The following is an 18,650-nucleotide window of genomic DNA, read 5'->3' as shown; positions in this document are numbered from 1 at the left end:
GAGTCGTATGTCTTAGTAATTTGGATACCTAGGTATTTGATAGAGGAGGCCTGCCATTTAAAATTGAAATTTAGTTCGATTAGTTTCTCAATTGGACGTGGGAGGCTAATATTTAGGGCTTCAGATTTTGTCTGGTTAATTTTGAACCCGGAGATGAGGCTGAACGCACCCAGAATCTCAAAGACATTGGGCAGGGAAGTGAGCGGCCTTGATAGGGTCAGGATCACATCATCAGCGTATAATGCCACTTTATGGGATTGGTCCCCTACGTCTATCCCTGTTATATCTGGGCTTAGGCGGATATGGGCCGCCAGGGGTTCTATACATAATGCAAACAGCAGAGGGGACAGGGGGCACCCCTGTCGCGTCCCGCTACAGATGTTAAATTGCTCCGATGGGAAGCCCTGGTGGCGCACCCTAGCTGTGGGGCCTTTATACAGGGCTAAGATGGCTTCTAGGAGGCGTCCCTCGAAACCGAATGCTCCTAGTACTGCCCTCAGATAGGACCAATCGATCCTATCGAAGGCCTTCTCAGCATCCAGACTCAACAGCATAGACGGGATATTCTTTTTATTGGCCAGATCGATCAAATCTATGATCCGTCTTGTGTTGTCTGCCGCCTGCCTTCCTCCAATAAATCCCACCTGATCCGGGTGGATTAGCCCTGGCAGGACAATGCCCACCCTGTTAGCTATGAGTTTAGAAAATATTTTCACATCGGAATTAATCAGGGATATGGGCCGATAGCTCTTACAGTCTACCGGGTCCTTACCTGGCTTGTGGATCAGGGAGATTGAGGCCTGGAGCATCTGGGATGGAAAGGAGCCTCCTGCTAGAATTTCGTTAAATAATTTTAGAAGCTGTGGCGCTAGTATTTTAAGGAATTTTTTGTAATATAAATTTGAAAAACCATCTGGTCCCGGAGCTTTGGCTGGTTTAAGGGCCTTTATAACCTCTGATAATTCTTCAAATGTAAAGTCGACCTGTAATGCCTCCCTTTCTGCCCTGCTCAATTTGGGAAGGCGTGCCTCTTTTAGGAACTTCTGGGTTTTTTCTCCTATTTTCTGTGTGTGGCTGACCTTATCTCCGTCATAGAGAACTTCATAGAAATTTTTAAATTCCGCGACAATTCTTCTAGGGTCGGAGGTGAGGTCCCCCCCCTTGGTGCGGATTGAGGAGATACTATAATTAGGGAGTTTGTTACGTAATTTATTGGCAAGTAAGGTATCTGGCTTGTTGGCTTTGTCGTAAAACTTACGCTTGGACCATGCCAACTCCCTCTCGGCTCTGGAGTTTAGCAACAAATTGAGTCTAGTTTTAATGTCAGAGAGTTCCTTTAGGGTAGCGCCCTGTTTATTGAGACTATGAAGTGCGGAAAGGTGTGCTAGTCTCTCTCGCAAATCTTTTATCTGGGACTCCTTAGCTCTTTTGGATTGTGCTGCTAAATTCATTAGAAGTCCCCTCATGGTCGCCTTATGGGCCTCCCAAAGAGTAGAGTGGGAAGATACACTCCCTGTATTGATTTCGAAATATTCCTTAATTTTATCTCCTATCGCCCGCTCCGATGTTGGATTTTTTAACAGCAGCTCGTTTAATTTCCAGTTCGCCCCCGGTCTGTCCAGCAGCCGCAGAGCACATCGCAGCTCAATTGGTGCGTGGTCCGACCATGAAATATCATGGATCCCAGAATGGGAGACCATGGAGACCGCTTTGTTAGAGACCAGGAAGTAATCTATCCTACTGTATCTGTTATGGGGGTGTGAGTAGAAAGTGTATGCCCTTTCCGAGGGGTGATGTTCCCTCCAAATGTCAATTAACTGGCAATCACGGAGCCCTTGATGTATAGTTAGTACGTCTTGTTTCTGTGGTAAGTTAGTCCCCGTGCATCTGTCCAAGTCTGGGTCTAGGGTGCGGTTCATGTCTCCTGCCAGGAATATACAACCTATTGCCACCTTGTGTAGTTTATCAAAAAATGATGTGAAGAATTGCGGTGTCTGTTCGCAGGGGGCATAGATTGAGCTCAAAGTGACCTCTTGGTTGTTAATTGTGCCCGTAACGATAACATAGCGTCCATCCAAATCTTTATATGTTTTAACTACCTGGAAGGGCACTCTGCGGTGGATTAGTATTGCCACTCCTCTTTTCTTAACTTTCGCAGAGGACATAAACATTGTCCTATAGTGCCCGTCCAGGTAGTTGGGGTGATTCGACTTGGAGAAGTGTGTCTCCTGAACAAACACTATATCCGCTTTTTTGCGAACGTAGTCCCTGAAGGCAATTCTGCGCTTTATTGGGTTGTTGAATCCCTTGACATTATGGGAAATAAAGATCAAATCGTTACTCATCCTTGACTTGGACTGGACCTGCAGCAGGGGGCGGTGGAGGTATGTGTTTCGCCAGGAACCGAGACTGAGGAAGAGCCGTCTCCGACCTGTAGCACTCACGCTGATCTTTGTATGGTGGGTCCTGTGGGTTGGGGGGAAACAATAGGGAAACATGGGGAAAGACACACATAGAACAAAAAACAATTAGTGTCCTCCGAGCTGTGGCCCTGCCACCTTGGCTCAGATTCCATTGCCTTTGGGGGCTGGGCACCTGCCACTGGGCCCTCTCCGATGATATCTCACTTCGTGAACCCCCTCCCTCCCAAAGGACTTTGCTGGGATAACCCCTTCCCAGCCCCTGGCCCATGCGGACCGCAGAGCAGGCTGAGATCCCTCAGCTCCCGCCCCGCTCCAAAACCAAAAACTTGCACAATACCTATATAACTTATAACTTATAACTCCTGGGTTTATCGCTAACCCCAGTATTAAGTGCTACCGCTTGCGTCCTTGCCCTTTATTTCCCTAACTGGACGGGTGGCCTCTTTATCTTCCACCTCTCTTAGAGAACGTTCTTTGGTGTACTATCTCTCCCTTCTAGTTTCTCTTCGGACTCCCTTCCCTGACGAGCTCTCTTCTGACCTTTTCCATTTCCCTGTGTCTCCTTCCCCTCTAATCCTTTTCATAACCTACCCCGGCCTCATTTACTTGCTATTGCCCTCTAAATACTTCCTCTCCCTTCTTCCCTCTGTTATAACCACTTGTTCTTACCATCCTCCCTTCCGTCCCTCCTCTCTTCTGCTACTCCACTTGCTTCTTCCATCTGTCTCCTTCCTATTTCCATCACTTCCCTTCTGCCTTCCTCTTGCCCCACCCCGCTTACTTACTCACTTACCTCTTCCACCCTCTCTGCCTCCCCCAGGCTATATCTGCCTTCTTATATGATGCACCTACTTTACCCTTATTCTATCCTGCCTTCCGCCGCTGATCTTAACTTCCCTCCCTTATAGCCCTGTGTGGGACTCCTTTCCCCCCCCTCTTAGGCCTTCCACCCTTGGATACCCTCCCGGAGTATGTCCACTGGGCCTTCTTCGCTCCGGCGGTGTGTCGCTTGCAACTGCTGCTGCCCCTGCAGTTGCGGCGCTTGGGGCCGGCGAAAATTGAAAATCCCGCCAGGCCGGGTCGCCCGCGTGACGCACGTCGCCACCTCCTGACGTCCTTAGGGTCTTTCTGCCTCCTCCAAGATGGCCGCCCGCGCACTTCCTCTACTGGCGCCCGGACATCCGGCCGCCGCCATTTTGGGAGCGTCGTTCGTCCAGGACGGCTGTGTTCGCGCTCTCCTCCAGGTTGATGGTGGTTTCCTGCTCCTGCGTTCCAAGCTGGGTTTTTCTCTCACCTCGTGGGTGCCTCCATCTTTGGGCCTCCTGTTTCCCTCGTACAGGTGAGTACAGCGTCTTTTACAGGTGGGAAAACGAGGATTTTTGCCCCTCCAGCGGGAACCTTAAATCAAGCTCGATCTTGCTGTAATGTAAGCGGGCTTAAGACCGTAGCGGTATAACAGGGAACTTAAAACTGATAACTGGGAAACTTAATACCCAAACACTGAGGATTATTTAGAGAGACTTTGCCTTGTTGCACCTCATCTTTTATCCCGTTCTGTTGCCCAGCTGGGGCCCGGGATCTCCTCTTCTTCCACCGGCGCTGGCGGGGTCCCCTTGAGGCCTAATTTCTGGAGGAACACCTCTCCCTCCCCAATCTCCTTCATGTGAAAGGCCCGTCCATTTTTGCTGGTGGACAATCCAAAAGGGAAAGTCCAACGGTATCGGACGTTGTTGTCCCTCAGCACTTTTGTGATTGGGAGCAGGGCCCTGCGACGCAGCAAGGTTAGGGGGGATAAGTCCTGGAAGATGAGCAATTTTGCTCCTTCGAATTCTATTGTAGGGGTAGCGCGGGTCTTTTGGAGGATGGCCTCCCTGGTCTTGTAAAAGTGCAGCCGCGCTATGATATCCCGCGGTTGATCTGACTGTGTCGGCCTCGTTCTCAGGGCTCTATGGCAGCGATCCATCTCCAATCTTTCCCTTGGGGTATCCGGCAGCAATTCCCCCATCCATCTCAGGACGAATTCCTCGCAATCCCCCACTTCTTCAGGGACCCCCCGTATCCTTATATTATTGCGACGCTCCCGATTTTCTGCGTCTTCCTGCTTCTCTTTCAGGTCATTAATTTGGATCTGCATCTCTGTTGTTTTTTTTGCATTGCGTTTGGTTGCGGTGGTAACAATGTCCAGTTGGGTCTCAACTCGACCTGTGCGCTCTCCCAGGCTACTGATTTCCCTCCCCTGCTCTTTAATTTCTGCTTGCAAGAGGGTTTTGAGGTCGGTATATAAACGATTGAAATCGCCAAGCCTAACTGGCCTGTCTTCAGCGTTCTCGCCGTCCTCCTTCTCTCCCTCCCGTTCCGAATCAGAGCCCTGATTTGAATTCGGCGCCATTATGGCCTCCGCCTCGCTGCTCCTTGTGCTGTTAAAATATAGCGGGAGCCCCTTTGATTTCGGCGGTTTGGCTGCCCGTTTTGACATCCTGGTAGTTTGGTAGAGTTATAGTAGTTAAATTCTAGCAGTTCAGTATGGAGTAAAGGTATTTTATTTCTTTATATTATGAGCGGGGCATGGAGCACTGGAATCATACATCCATACTCTCTGCCATCGCGCATGCGCCTCTTAAATATATTTTTTACCTGCTGCCAGCCTGGTTTCTATATCCGCAGTGCTCATTCCTTTTCCTACATATCTACCCCCACATGAAGACAGATATATAAATAATATGGTAAATATGGTAATTTATTTCTTATATAAGACGAAGAGCAAAAAGAAAGGTATTGGGGAGTGATCAACTAAACCATACTAATTGTGTAATGAAACAAATACATTTTAATTGATAATATATTAAAGTAGGTGCAACTGTGAACTAAAGTGAATCAGAAAAAGGTGAGGGGTACAGTTAACTGTACTCCAAAGAAAATTCACTTAAATGCACACTACCTACTGCTCCGACAAAGCTTATTCTAAAAAAAGCCGCCGGTTGACCGGGGCTTACTCTGGCTGGCGCTGAGAATAGACAGCGCGCCAGCTGCATCCCCTCCGTGCCCCCCCTCCAATGCGCTCGCATTTTTATGCCCCTTCCCGACCCCCTAGCTGTAACTGCTGTGCCCCTCTGCTTCCCCGCACCCCCGCTTACCTCACTTCAAACCTTCAGGGGAGTCGGGGAAGCCAGGCGCGCACGTGACTGTGACGTCACAGTGACGCGCGGACGGGCCGCGTCTCCACGCTACCAGCACGCATCCTGCCGTGCGGCTTTTGTTAGAATAAGCTGTGTCGGAGCAGTATATTTAAAATGTAACCTTTAATGTCATATACTTAAAACATATATTACCAAAGAAAATGTGTGATAACTATTAAAAATAAATTAAATAAAGTCACTCGTGCTGCCAAGAAAGCCTCTCATGTGTAGATACTCCAATGTACCATTGAGACTGGAGTATTAGAGGCTACAAAAGGTGCACACAGCCAGGGTGAGCAAATAAGCCCACCACTTCACTAGCTAGTACGATATGCTAGGAAATATAGTAGCAGCAGGGATGGTATACCATATAGCTTAGAATAGATGGTACATACAAGTGTTCAATCCCAATATACCCCAGAAATCATTACCGAGCTGCTACACTAATTTTTATATATAGGGCTAAGCTAGAATGAATGGCTGACAGACACTGTATTAAAACAGCCCCATAACGGGGGCTGACAACATCATCACGCGTCTTGGCAGCACGAGTGACTTTATTTAATTTATTTTTAATAGTTATCACACATTTTCTTTGGTAATATATGTTTTAAGTATATGACATTAAAGGTTACATTTTAAATATAGGTAGTGTGCATTTAAGTGAATTTTCTTTGGAGTACAGTTAACTGTACCCCTCACCTTTTTCTTATATAAGACGAACACACAATGTTACACAATTCAAGATTAACACACTTACTGTGGATGGGGCTAACGAATAAATCCGTTTCTGGAACAAAATTCCTTCAGTTCACCTTTTTAGAGCACTTTCCACTGACCGGTAGTTACTCACAAAAAGCCCTGGACATCTGTTACTTCACCGCTGTTGGTGTGGCGCTTGGAATTTGCTTAGAAACTTGGAAAACTGACACATCTCAGCTGTGTCAGAGTTTTTAAAACCTCTGGTATTCATTCCCAGAAACCCTGCAGCCCAATCAAAAAATCTTAGCAAATTCCAGAGCAACCAAATCTGAGACAGACAGGGTTTCCCACACCCGAGTCTTTTCCAGGGGCAGGTGAAATATCCCTCTCTGACCCATCGCCCCCCACGTTGCAAGGCTATACTGAGTCTGGGTCTTGGGCAAAGGGAGTGAGGTTGCCTTGTGTCAGTCCAGGATGTGGGTGGTCCATTATAATGGCAGGGCCCCATCTGGCCTAACACCTAGGCACCTCTGTGCCTTTTCAAGTATGGCCCTTGGACAGACACAGCGGCGCCAAGCCTGGTAGCCAGCTGTGCCTTCCGGAATCCATGACTTAGAAAGCCCTCAGCTCATATACGGATCAGCAATATCTATACGTATTAAACTATTCCCGTTTAATAAAATGAGGTGGCCTGGCTTCTGCGTGCTAAAAGTTGAGTTCTTATTCTGGTGTCAGGAATGGAGCGAGTGTAAATATTCCCTACATTCACTAGCCTCATTCTTGGCACACATTAGAAAAATGCTTTAACCTTTTAAAACACTGCAAATCTGCTCAGCTTCATAACCTTAGCATGAGCACCTTCCTGAACCCCTACTCTAGGCTCAGGATACCTGGGCATGGATGTGGGTTCCTCTGCTAACTGGGGAGCCCCTTGCTATACTAAGGACTCCGTGGATACCTGCAGATATATTTTAACCCCTTCACCTTGTCTGGAAGATGCTGCAGCAGGAACTCTGGTGGTGTCGTAAGAGTATTTTCAGGGTACGAGGTTGGCGGAGTAATGCGCTTAGCTATATCCGAGGATATCACTCAATCTCTGGATACAACTCTTGGGGTATTCCATAACCCGGAACCCCACTACATGGACACTGTAGAGGGAGAAAGGGGGTGGCCCGGGATTAAAGGGGTTGCACCCCATTTGGCCATCCCCTGACCTCACCAGGGAGACAAGGGGTTAACTGGGCTGAGGTCCAGAAATGTGATTTAACCCTTGTTATAACATGAAATGCATTCTAATGGCGAATCTTGCTGTTTTGGTCCTGTTTCCTGTGAAGACCAGCAGATGGCGTCCGAGAGGAGGAGCGGCGGTTTCCCATTGTAAGTCAATGGGCCCATTGACTTCAATGGAGATTCCTCGAAGGAGCTTTCCAGGAACGAGTTGGCTGCCGTCCAAACCGCAAAACGGATACTTTTTCTAAAAGAGAGCTTTGATCACTTATTAGCCAAGTTTAACGACAAGTGGCGTGGGAATAAACAGTTCTAGAGCACATACAAATAAAATTCTTTTTTGCCCCTAGTCCCTAGGCCTCCCCTCACTCGACCACAACTGGGTCCCAGAATCCTGGACCCCCGATAAGGGTCGAACCGAGAAGAGCGGGTCGCGCCATAGGTTCCAATGGCGGCGGCAGAAACAGCTCAAGAAAACGGCTAAGTGTAAAAAGCTGAAATTTAGGAATCCATACCTCCGGTTCCGGAGGGTCCCGAGGGCCAGGGTTTGGGGTACCTGTAGTCACTGCTCCGGCATCGCTGCAGAACCATCCTTGACCCTCTTGGACCAACCCAACGGAGTATGGACCCCCTTGAAAGTTCGGGACTTTTCCCATAGACTTCAATGGCGGCCAATTTCCATTGACCGGCTATGGCGGAAAAACCCCATTGACTTCAACGGCAGCGTTGCCCCGTTGAAAGTCTATGGCGGCGGATTCCCATAGCCGCCAGCGGCGGCGGTTTGCCTGTGAAAGTCTATGGTGGCGAAGCCCGTTGTTTTCAATGGGGATTTAGTGAAAAACCGTGATTTCATTTACAGCGGAGTTTTTTGTATTAAAATAAGAAACGGTTTAAAGTGTATTTGTGTAACACCGGTTCCGAAGGTCGTAGCAAGTCGCAAATTGGACTAGAGGGTGTCCCAGTACCGGCATTGAGAACTGGGAAGTTTGGACCCGCTAGACCCAACGGAACCGGATATTTTAATATGTTTGTGTTTTATCTCTAATACTGTGTCCCAAAGTATGGACAGAACCCAGAGGAAATTCCTTTGCATACCAGGGCAGCATATGGTCCGAGAGGCGACCCAATGTCTAGGACTTAAGTATTGTTCAAAGGATTTTGTCACCTACACTGTTTACAGGAGGGCGGAGAGGACTCAAACCAGAGCAGGCTTTAAGTGTCCCACTTCACACCTTACAACAAAGGGTATCCTGCCAGGAATTACGTTTAGTAGACTTGCTGGCATTCCTGATGCAAATGTGGGCCTGCAGAAATGAGACCCCAGAGTTCTAATGCGCCTGTGCCAACTAGCAGGGGGACATGTATCAAAATGTGTTCCCACGTTAGAGAGTGGCTGGAGATAATTGCAAACCAATCACCTGTACTTAAGGTTAAGGATAGGGTTACAAAAGGTATATAACTTGTGGTAACCCAGATATCCATTGTCTTCTATACCATCTTGATTGCTGGAGAAATGCTGTGCAAAATACTTCTCATTCCCCATCCCCCAAAGTAAGTGTTATATCTTGTTTTGTTACTGTACTATATTGTGTGTTCACCTATCCAAAGGAATAAATATACTTTATTATATCTAAGCCTCGTTCAGTTCAAACCCAGTTATTTGGTGTAAATTATAGCCTGTCATAAGCTATCGTGACAGACGCATTCTGCAAAGACTTTCTCACCCAAACCCACCCTGAAACTTACAGCCTAGAAACCTCCCGATCCCAGTAAAGGCAAAAGTCACATAATTCTTTAATGTTGCCAAAATCAGTATACAGTTGCAGTAATACATTCTCGACATCTGGGTCCCAGAGCTGACACTAAGACCCTAACACACGGGTCAGGGTTAACCAAGTGGGCTTGACCTTTATTATAAGCCTGGTTAACCCCTTCACTGTCACATACATATACATACACTTTCTTTTACAAGCACACCTTTATAGCAAATCACATGTACTGTACATATTAGCGGGTGCATGTTTGCATATTTATAGATGTATGTACATGAGCCAGTTTACATGCATGTACGGTATATAGCTGTGTATGTACTCTGCTGGTTGTGTGTGTGTATATTAATAAGTGCAGGTGTGTACACTGCTTTCTGTGATCTTAGTATATTTGCACCATTTAGAAAATGAGGGGTTAACCCCTTGTATGCTACAGACGTGAGGCACCACATGTTTGGGTTTCTGTATGGCGGCGCATACACAGAGACCCAGACACTGCACCCACCTCTGTGCCTGGGGTCACCCTGCTCTCCCTCAGCTATACTTCTGCACTGCAGATTGGGGGAGGGAAGAGGGCTCTGTCTCTCACTTCTACATCTCCAGCTCCTGCTCTGCACAGACCAGGGTTGCGAGATAGTTCCCAAAAATACCGCCAATAACATCACGGAAATAGCCCAAAAGTAGCCCAATAATAAATGATCACAGAGCAAAAAAAAAAACAAATATCAGCTCCAGAAGCAAAAAGGTAAGTGAAATCAAATAACATTTTTTTAAATTGATAATAGCAATGTCCGGTACATATAAGTATAGATGCAGGGAGAGGGGAGAAAAACCAAGGGGATAAGCAAGATATAAGAAGCGGGGTACTTACAGAGAGGTTGGATTCCCACCGGGCTGTGTGACCTCCTGAGAAGCTTCACCTTTCCCCGTCTCCTTCCAAAAGAAGTGGTGTAGAGCCGCACGCACACAAGGTGTCACCACTAATCCATTCCTCCCGCAACAATGGTGAAACCGGTGGTGCCCTCCGATCCAGGCAGCAACAGAAACAAAAAATGATCGAGTGGAGACTATCGCTTGCTGTGAAAAGAAGTTGGGAAACTCACAAAATATGAAGGTTAAAAAAGTCTTTAATGAAAACTACATAAAATGACAAAACTCCTCCTCCCACATGTTTCGCGCCCACTATGGGCAAATTTCACCATTTAGCGATGCAATGCTAGATGAAAATAGATATAAACAATAAATGTCAGTAAAACTACCAATGTTAAAAAAGGGAACATTTCTGCTAAAACATAATACAATACATTTTTTAATCATTAATATTGTAATATTGTAAGTCGTCCGTAAAAAACCTAGAAATCCAAATCTTCAGGCACATTTTCTGTTTCATTATTTTTAACTTCAAATTTTTTTATTGGAAAGTACAGATACAGCCAATGTACCACAGCCCATTATTACATTTCCAGATTTGTCAAACATATATAGTAACGCCTAGGAGACGAACAGACTTAACGGTTTACAGACAGGACCAGACGAACATGACAAGGGGACAGGGTGAGAGGATAGGGGTGGGGGAGGGGAGGTGAGGGGGGAGATAGTGGGTAGCCGGGCTCCGGAGTAGGGGTGTAGATACTGTATCTCCTTTTCAGTATTGTCGGCCCTTGCTGAGAGATTGAGTCGGGACAGGTCCTTCTGAGGATTCCTCCTGATCATTGTTTTTCCCAATTCTATGACTACCGAAAGGTCTGCTAGCTGTGCGTCTCTAAGTCGTGTTGTCTTGTCTGCCCATAAAGGAGAACGCACCTAGTTTAATTAGTGCAGGATTGAGGCGGCATCCACTCCTGGGATGTCTGCCTGGGTCAACCATGGATCCCAGACTTTTAGGAAATTTGTGCCGGTGTCATTAACTAAACTCGTTAATTGTTCCATCCGGCAGACATACCAAATTCTATTTTTGATCTTAGGGATAATTGGTACCTCCTGCTGTTTCCATAATGCTGCGATCTCACACCTCGTGGCAGTGGCAAAATGCGCAATCAATTTATGTGACGCATTTGAAAGACCCTTGATCCGTCTGCCCAGCAGGAACAGCCACGGGTCAAGGGGGATCTCCAAATCGAGAATCCGCTGAATCCAATCTCTGATTTGTTCCCAAATAGGGGCCACCTTAGTGCAAGACCACAGCATATGTCGGAGATCTGCTGCCTCCCCACACTGTTTAGGGCAGAGAGGAGAGTAGCCCTTTACAAATTTCGCTAAGCGCGTCGGAGTGTAGTACCACCTCATTAGGACTTTATATGCGTTCTCCTTTAATGTGGTGCAGATTGAGCCTTTTGCCGCCGCCTGGATAATTCTGTCCCAGTCATCGTCCTCTAAAGTCTCTCCTAGGTCTATTTCCCAATGTCTCATGTAACTCAGTCTATTGTCATTGGGTTACTTCTGGCAGATCACTTCCCTGTACATTCTAGACGTGAGTCCCCTAGTGTCCGTATCTCTAGAACACAGCTGCTCAAAATTTGTTCGTGCCGGTCGTATTGGCGTTTTGTTGTAGAAATCCCTGATCTGGAGGTACCTAAAAAATTCGCTGTTTGGGATATTCTTAGAGGATTTAATTTGCTCAAATGATTGTATGGTCCTTTTGCCCTCCAGATCTTTTAGGCGGGAGAATCCCTTCTGAGTCCAGATTAAGAAATTTTTGCTATTCAGGCCCGGAGCGAAATCTGGGTTGCCCACTATTGGTGTCATTACTGACGCTTTGGTTGTCAGATTACATTTAAGCTTCGTGGCCTCCCAGACTTTTAACGAATTGACCATGGTCTGTAGCGGGTTGTGCATCTTGCGTACCCCTTCTCTGGGTAGCCAGATTAAATTTCGGATTTCAATTGGTGCACAACATTTCTTTTCCAACTCAACCCATCTCCGAAGGCTTGGGTCTATGTGCCATTGGAAAATCTGCCCTAATTGGGCTGCTTTGTAGTAGGCCTGCAAGCAAGGCACCGCTAACCCTCCACGTAGCGTGGGACGTTTTAAAATCCCTTTAGTAATTCGTGGGTTTTTCCCATTCCAAATAAATTTCATAATTTTTGACTGGAGGGAGAGGATGTCCGCCTGTACCAATGGGATAGGGAGACTCTGGAAGAGATATAGCATCTTTGGGAGGAGATTCATTTTCACGCTATGTATCCTCCCAATCCAAGAGATGTTCCCCTTCATCCAGGTTCGGAGATCCTCTCCCAGTGTCTTTATGATCTTGAGGAAATTTGCTTTATACAAAGTTTTATAATCCCTTGTGAGATACACCCCTAAATATTTGATCGCAGAGGGTTGCCATTTAAACTGAAAATTGAGGTCAATCAGTTTTTCGGCTTCTTTTGGTAAATTAATATTGAGGGCTTCCGATTTAGACTGATTGATCTTGAATCCCGAGATTTGGTTAAATTTGCCCAGTATGTTGAATATATTTGGGAGAGATGTGAGAGGTTTGGTTATTGTGAGAATGACATCGTCCGCATAAAGCGCGGCTTTGTGCATTTGGTCTCCCACTGGGATACCAGAGATATCTGGGTTAAGTCTAATGTGTGCCGCCAGAGGCTCTATACATAAGGCGAACAGTAACGGCGACAGCGGGCATCCTTGACGTGTTCCGCTTTTGATTTCAAACTGTTCTGAGGGGAAGCCTTGATATCTCGCTCTTGCTGTTGGATTTTTATACAACGCCAGGATGGCCTGCAGGAGGCGTCCCTCAAAGCCAAATGCTCTCAACGTTTCCAAAAGGTAGGGCCAGTCTATTCTATCGAAGGCTTTCTCAGCGTCCAGACTTAACACCATGGATTGTATTTTTTCTTTTTGGGCCAGATCAAATCTATAATTCTCCTGGTGTTATCTGCCGCTTGTCTACCTCCGATAAATCCTACTTGATCCGTGTGTATCAACCCGGGAAGGAAGCTACCCACCCTGTTGGCTATGAGTTTCGAGTATATTTTAAGGTCCGAGTTAATCAGTGAAATGGGCCGGTAGCTCTTGCAGTCTGCCGGGTCCTTACCGGGTTTATGGATCACCGATATTGAGGCTTGGAGCATTTGTGCTGGGAATGAGGCCCCTGCTAAGATTTCATTGTATAGCTTTAACATATGGGGGGCTAGTATTTTTAAATATTTCTTGTAATATAAATTCGAAAAGCCATCTGGCCCTGGGGCTTTAGCCGGTTTTAGTGCTTTGATAACCCCAGAGAGTTCCTCCATCGTGAAGTCCGACTGGAGTGCCTCCCTTTCGCATCTCTTCAAAATGGGTAAATGTGCCTCTTTTAAGAAGGTCCGTAAATCCTACTTTGTTTTTGGATTATGGGTTACCTTATCTCCGTTGTATAATATTTCATAATATTTTTTGAATTCCCCTGCTATGTTCGCTGGGATGGAGGTAAGGTCCCCATTTTGCTTTCGAATTGCGTGAATGTGATATTTTGGAAGCTTGGTTTTTTAGCTTGTTGGCAAGTAGTGTGTCAGGCTTGTTAGCTTTTGCGTAAAATTTCCGTTTAGACCAGGCCAATTCCTTCTCAGCCTGGGCGGAGAGGAGAAGGTTAAGACTAGTTTTAGTAGCTAGAATTTGGGTCAACGTGTGGGCATTCTTATTTTTTTTGTGGAGAGAGGAAAGTTCCGCTAGCTGTTCCTCTAACTTCAACATTTTCCCCTCCCGTTCTCTTTTTCGTTTAGCGGCCAGATTCATAATGATCCCCCTGAGGGTAGCCTTATGGGCCTCCCACAGTGTGGAGTGTGTAGCCACACTCCCCTCATTCTCCTCAAAGTATTGTGTGATTTTTTCCCCAATTTCCCTCTGTAGGGCTGGGATTTTCAGTAGGATTTCGTTTAGTTTCCAGTTCGCTCTAGGTCTGTCTAGTGGGATTACTGTGCACCGCAGCTCTATAGATGCATGGTCTGACCATGAAATATCATGGATCTCAGTGTGAGAGACCCCAGGAACCATTCTGTTGGATACAAGGAAGTAATCTATCCTGCTGTATGAGTCATGTGGGTGGGAGTAGAAGGTGTATTCTCTCAGTCTCTGATGTTGTTCCCTCCAGATGTCGAGTAGTTGGCAGTCACGTAGTCCTTTTTTAATTGTTAGTATGTCGGGTCTGTGTGTAATGTTAGTGGATGAGCATCTGTCAAGGTCCTCCCGTAGTGCCCTATTTAGGTCTCCACCGACAATGATGTTACCTCTGGCCACTTTGTTGAGCTTCTCGAAGAAGGTAGAGAAAAAACCTGGGGCTGTCTCATTAGGGGCATATATTGTTGCTAAAGTAATTGGGAACCCTTGGATTGCACCTCTGACTATGAGAAATCTACCTTCTTTATCTTTGAAAGTCTTATCGGGTACGAATGAAATTCCTCTGTGGATTAGTATGGCCACCCCTTTTTTTTTTACTCTCGTGGATGACAAAAAGTATGTCGGGTAGTCCCTATCTAGAAATTTGGGGTAGTTGTCTTGAGAGAAGTGCGTTTCTTGTAGAAACAGAATTTCTGCCCCTTTACGCATATAATCTCGGAAGGCTATTCTGCGCTTAGCTGGGCTGTTCAATCCCTTGGTGTTGTGTGATAATAGCCTAAGTTCCTTACTCATTTAAGAATATGAGATGACTTTGTTGCCGATGTCTGGCTTCGAGTGACGCCTCCGGACCAGCATCCCGACCTCCTCTTTTCCTCGAACTGCAATACCTCACTTCACCATCTGTAGGAATACACAAGGGGGGGCGCACAAGAGGGGACACCTGGGGGGACACAACAAACACTAAACAAGACAGATAACAGAAGAATTCTCGTCGTGTCGGCGACGTCGCCTCCTCGACGAGATCACTGCCTGTGGGAAACTGGACTCCTCTCCGACCGTCCGGAGGAGACGTGGGATGAAGATCACCCATCCCTCGCGTCCAGGCCCACAGGACCTCACCAGGGCTCAGGAGATCTACCTCCCTCAAACCTGGTGCGAGGCCCATGCGGAGACTTGGAGCAGGACTATCACACCCTCTCCTGCCTCGCTCTTCCTGAACTTGAATTAATAAACCTAACGACTAATATGCAAAACCTGAGTCTGTCTCGGCTTTTTTCCTCTTTGTAGAGTATCAATAAAACCTTGTGCCCCCTTGCTCCTTACAGCCCTTCTCCTTTTCCGCTCAGTCTGTCATCTTTAACCTACTAACCCGTTTCTTCCTCTTTTACCCATTAACCTACCGTTTCCTACTTCACATCCCCCTACCCTCTACTTCCAGTCACCACTCCCACTATCTAGTTTACACAGTTCTAAGGCTTTCTGGTTCTCTCCCTTCTCCTGCTTTATTCATCTTTCATTCTAGCTCTCTACTTGCTCTCTTCCTTATTCTCTCCTCTATCCCTTCCCTTCTACTTGCTACATCCCCTTCACATTTTAGATTCATGTCTACAGCCTTACTCTTCCTTATAAATTTGTCTCCTTCTATATCTCCACTTCTACCTGTTCCCTCTCAACTACTTGCTTTTTGTCCTTTTTTCCTACCTCTCTTGCTAACACTGCCTTTCCCCTGTCTTCTTTAGTGATTCTGCCGTGCCTTCGCTAAACTGAATTTCCTCCCGTATCCTTTCTGTTCCTTTTAAGTTTCAGGATTCAAAGAACCCGCGTCTGGCTGTTTGGGTGGCTAGTTTGCGCCTGCGCCTGTCGACCGGCGCCCTCTGGATGCCTTGATGGGGCTATAGCTGTCTTTATTTGTTCCGGCGACGTCATCCGGCCGCGCCGGTGGGATCTAGCCCCCCGCCACCTCCAAGATGGCGCCGCTCCTTTCGGGGCACAGCTGTGACGCGTATCCGGGGGCGGCCATTTTGGAAGACGTCTCTCACCAGATCGGAGGTGCGTGCGCTTGGTCCAGCTTCCCGCTCACCACTCCCTTCCTGCTCCTGCGGCTCACCGTGGATTCCCGCCTTCTACTGCTGCATCGCCATCTTGTCTCAGGGGACGCCATCATCTGGAAGGTAGGCCTCAGATTTTCTCCACAGGAACTCCGTTTTATTACAGGTTGTTTAATCACCGGATCCTTGAAGCTGGGATGTCGGGGTTCTTCCCTCTTTCATTCATTCGGGGGCGAGTCTCTTTATTTGGTGACTGCTTCCCCGCGGCCGGGGACCAGCCCTCAGGTAACTTTAGTAACGGAACTTTTTAACCATTGAACATTGAACTCTTTTATTTTTAGTGTTCGACTGAGCCCTTTAGGTTGGTGCTGCGCCCCTTTGCTCCCTGGGGGATCTCGCCCGCTGTTCCCAGATAGGTTCTGGGAGGGCGATGTTTGGGTCTTCCGCTGCCGGGGCTTCACCTAGGCCCAGCTTATGGAGGAAAGCCGGCCCTTCTTCCAGTCCCCGAAGGGTGGTAGTTTTGCCGCCTCGTGTTACTTGCAGGCCAAAGGGGAAGGTCCAACGGTACCTTACCCCTTTATCTCTCAAGGTCTTGGTGATGGGTAACAGGGCCCTTCGGCGAGCTAGAGTCTCTGGGGATAAATCCTGAAAAATGGACATACGTACGCCCTCATACTCCACTACTGGCAGGGGTCTCGTTTTGTGGAGTACCGCTTCTTTTGAGCGGTAGTAGTGCATTCTGAGCACAATGTCCCGTGGTTGCTCGTGCATTAGAGGCTTGGATCGCAGGGCTCTATGGCACCTGTCCAGGACTAAGAATTCTTTTGGGGTGTCAGGGAGCAGAGATTTCAACCATTTCAGGGCAAAATCTTCACTGTCTAGGACTGTTTCAGGGACCCCCCTAATTCGGAGGTTATTCCGCCTGTCCCTATTTTCTGCGTCCTCTTGGCGGTCCCTCAGCTCATTTAATTGTTCTTGAAGGCTGTTATATTTGCGATCCTGCCTTTTTATGGCTTTGATTGATTGATCCACTTTATTTTCGAGGACGCTTGTCCTTTCCCCCAGCCCAGTAACCTCTTTCTTTAGGTCTTTCAGCTCCGCTTGCAGCAACACTTTTAGGTTATTGTAGAGTTTATCCAGGTTGCTCTGTCTTAACGGGCGCAATACCGGGTTGTCTCTCTCCTCTCCCTCCCCGTCCGGCTCCGTCTCTGAACCGGCATTCGAATGTGGCGCCATTTCTCCCCCTGCAGCGCGCGATCCGGCTCGGTCGAAATACTCCGGTAGCCCCTTTTTTTTGGTTATTTTGGGTGTTTTCCTTGACATTGCGGGATAGTGCGGGGCTTTGCTAGTAAAATGCTCCGTTGAAGGAATGGTTTTGTCAGGTTTTTGCTATCAATGTATTTTAGCGAGGCACGGAGCACTTATCTCACGCAGCCATGCTCCTTGCCGTCGCGCATGCGCCTCCTGTTTCATTATTTTGATAGATATAGCATGTAAACAGTGACATCATTGAAGTGGTTGGCTGAAAATTGTTGCAGCAAATGTTATTAAGAGCCATATAGCCACCAATATACAGGTCACACAAGGGAGGGGAAGGGAGGAGGAGGAAAGCACTTACCCAATAACACAGGCTGAAGATCTCTGTGCAGCAGGGGGTGGGCAACGTGAGGGGGGCACAGGAAAAGGGACTTAGAGGCTTCAGAGCCTATTCCTCAGTGTCCCCCCCTCAGTGCCTGAGATGTGCACTTTATCCCCCCCTCACTGTGTGTGTACTTCCTATGGAGGGTGGGGGGAGCCCCTGTGATCTCTCAGTCCTTCCCTGTGGGAGTGGCCTGGATTCCCCCCTCAGGATGTGGGACAGTCTGTGCTCAGGGTCAGTGTTTCCTGCCGGAATCAAACCTCACACACCAGGACATCCGGCTGCAGCAGCGGGACCATAGAGAGGGAAGAGGAGGGGCCAGAGCGCCTCTACCCAGACACAGCACACAGAGTAAATCACCAGACGTCACTACACACACGGCACAGACACTGAGGAATAGGCTCTGCAGCCTCTAAGTCCCTTTTCCTGTGTCCCCCTCACATTGCCCACCCCCTGCTGCACAGAGATCTTCAGCCTGTGTTATTGGGTAAGTGCTTTCCTCCTCCCTTCCCCTCCCTTGTGTGACCTGTGCACATTATCCCAGTGCTGCTCTGAGCTTCCTTACACACAGGAGCCTGAGAGGCTGAGCCTCTGATAGTGAGGGGGAGCCTCTGGCACTGGGGGGGTTACTCCTCCTGTATCACAGGGACTGGGAGATAATGGGGGTTATTTTACATTGGGAATTAACATTAGGAATCAGTGAGGATAAGATTGGGAAAGTTATTAAATAGTTAGAAAGTAATTAGATTGAGGGAGTATTGGTTGGAGTTTAACTCCTTCATTACCACAGGGGCCAGCATCCTGTGTGTGTTATGGGCTATAGCTTCTCTGTGTGAGGCTGA

General features: G+C 47.5%; 1 protein-coding gene across 1 annotated transcript in view; it reads right to left on the bottom strand.

The window, feature by feature from the left end:
• LOC142473276 (uncharacterized) overlaps positions 1 to 18,047 on the bottom strand; it is a 49,615-nt gene extending 31,568 nt beyond the window's left edge. The window contains exons 1-2 of the mRNA XM_075580482.1: positions 17,788 to 18,047; positions 10,169 to 10,374 (exon numbers count right to left, since the gene is read on the bottom strand). The gene's annotated coding sequence lies outside the window, so the exon portion shown is untranslated. The remainder of the gene's footprint in view (positions 1 to 10,168; positions 10,375 to 17,787) is intronic.
• Positions 18,048 to 18,650: the final 603 nt, after the last annotated feature.

This window comes from Ascaphus truei, assembly GCF_040206685.1.
Source record: "Ascaphus truei isolate aAscTru1 chromosome 2 unlocalized genomic scaffold, aAscTru1.hap1 SUPER_2_unloc_4, whole genome shotgun sequence".
Taxonomy (NCBI): domain Eukaryota; kingdom Metazoa; phylum Chordata; class Amphibia; order Anura; family Ascaphidae; genus Ascaphus; species Ascaphus truei.
Note: the sequence above shows the minus strand (reverse complement) of the source record. Positions and strands in the feature narration are given on the sequence as shown.